This window comes from Capsicum annuum, chromosome 11 (genome assembly GCF_002878395.1).
Source record: "Capsicum annuum cultivar UCD-10X-F1 chromosome 11, UCD10Xv1.1, whole genome shotgun sequence".
Lineage (NCBI taxonomy): Eukaryota > Viridiplantae > Streptophyta > Magnoliopsida > Solanales > Solanaceae > Capsicum > Capsicum annuum.
The window spans coordinates 217,507,334-217,510,071 of record NC_061121.1 but is presented as its reverse complement, the minus strand read 5'-3'; positions in this window follow the sequence as shown (position 1 = coordinate 217,510,071).

Here is a 2,738-nt window from a genome sequence, read left to right as displayed (position 1 = left end):
GCCATAACTTCTCACCCAGATATCAGATTTGAGCGAAATTTATATCGTTACAAAGCTAATTCAATTTCCTATAACTTGGTGGGTATTGATCTAGAAAATTCCGAGTAGAGCAAAATTTATTCCAAATTAAAGTTGATTATTGCAACATTCTTATCAAAAACTGAATCGATAAGGATTGTTTTGATTCGTCTAATAGATAGGAGTTATTTGAGGCCTTAATATAAGTCAAACTCACTTATAATACTTTTAAAGAACTATAATTTGTTTCTCATGAGCTTGAAGCATGGTTCTAATATTGGTCTAGATTTTTGAGGTATTACAATATCTCGCCCTTGGGAATATTCATCCTCGAATAGAACTGGTTGAACTAAGAGTACTATACTAAGGTAACTGAGATCATGTATTGAACATGCATGACTTGGAACATGATTACGTAGCTAATTCTGAACATAACACATGAATTGAATATCATGAACTGGACTGATGTCTTAAATATAGGCAATGACATGAGAATGGCTATAAGGCTGAGATACAGCCGAAAGAGTCAACTTATGAGTACCTCATTGCTTCAATCTAGATCTTTCTATGTGAAGAAAAGATGAAAGATTTAGGACCTGAAAGCTTGGGGGATCACAGTAAATATCCCCTTGGGATATTATGTCTCACAAAAGATACTAAGTTAGTTGAAATACTAAGGAAAGACTAAGATGATACACAAGACACATACGAACTAAATCATAACTGATTATCTAGAATCTGAAACATGATGCATAAATTGAACTGTATTCTTCAAAGAGGACTAATATGGAGATATGCATGACATAAATCCAAATTTCGCTGATCATTATATATGTATCATAAGTTTTGGAATGGAACATACTGTAAAGCATGAATGCATGAGTCATGAGCTACATGACCTGAGTTGGAGTTCATAAGTTTCATGGTACATGATTTGTATAGCTGAGCAAACTGGGACTCACTATACTAAGAACTAGAAGCACACATGGTTCCTTATGATGTGCAAGAACGTGAACTATGATCATATAGCTGACATATAAAGAATGAGTAGATATCGCGATAATAGAAGTACAAAACTCTGCACTGAAATGAGAATGGGCCGGGCTTCACCCTCCCCTACTGATGTTCTACAATACATTGGCACCACTGCTAGAATTTGAGATCCTGACTTGTTTACTTGGTCTATCATCTCCCGTTAGCTTAAAACCATCATTCTAAGTCTTGGAACTACTTAATTAGCATCTTTAAACTGGATTACCACCACTTCACTCTAGAATACGGGGTATAAAAATACATATAATTGGTAAACTCACTTTGAATGAATATGCTTGATAATGTAAATCTTGCTGCAAGTACTTTCTTCTGAGATAAAACACTTAGCTTTATATAGCCCTACCAATCATTATGTAACAACTTAAAATTGACTAACTTAGAATTTTCAACTCTTCTTTATATTAGCTCAGCCTTCAAAGATTCAAACTTAGATTTTAACACACATCTTGGATATTCCTAAATCTTCAATAACCCGACTACTTTTATCATAGCCTACAAATATCACACCCCTAAATCACCCCCACATTATCATGCTTAATTTTGAGTCAGTACCATAAATTCTTGTATATGCTATTCTAAGCCATCTGGTTCACCTCTCATACAACTAACCCCACGTCACTACTGCTAAACTCCTAGGCTCATGCTGCTAACTCTAGATCAGGTGCTATCATAGGATATGAAGAGGGGACCGACAACACACCTGACCCTTAAGCACTCAGGTACTTACTCTTTAATTCCCTGACTGATTCATCAAAAAGTTAAAACTGAACTACTCTATTTTTGAAATTAACTGAAGGGATTTATTGGGATACTATGACAAGGAAATTTTTATATACTCGCCTGGCTAGGATAGATTTACCCACTAAGGTAAACATGAGATAGGCTCTACTAAGATTTTAGGACTGACTCCGAAGTTGGCAACTATATAAGGGATTACAAATGAAAGAGAAGCTCCATAGTCTAGTAAAACATACACAAGAATATGAAAGGCCTATAACGTACCCATATCTGCATCAGGAGAAATTGATTGATCATGTCAAGACTAGAGTACATAAAGTCTATTCTTTGACCATGAGTTACAGTAAAAGTGGCGCCCTACTGAGCCGAGCGACCAGATAGAACTGGAGGATGACTGTGCTAATTTTGTGGACCAACCTTAGGACATTCTCTAACTTTGTGATCTGACTCACCACATCCAAAACACATATCACTATCGTCTTTACATACACCTAGGTGATTTCTACCATACTCTTTAGAAAGAGGATGGGTACGACTACTACTCACACTACCCTGGGTTTTGGAGCTTGGCGCCCCATCCCAACGGTCATTCCTAAACTTGGTACTGGTGTACTAGCTGATGATAGTGCTAGGACTAAAAACTTCTTACTAAACTGAGAACGGTTACCACCCTCTGACCCATGCTGAGCAAAACTAAAGCTACCCATTCTGGCTCTCTTATTCTCTATTTTTTTTTCTTAAGATTATGCTTCTCAATATGTTGAGCATGGACCATAAGCCTAGATATGTCTATATCCTTAATTAACATCGCAGTCCTATACTTCTTAACCACACTATCATATACCCCAAACACAAACTTGATTATCCTGGATCTGTTATCAGCTACCACATGAGGAGCATACCTAGCTAACTGAGTAAACTTGAGAAAA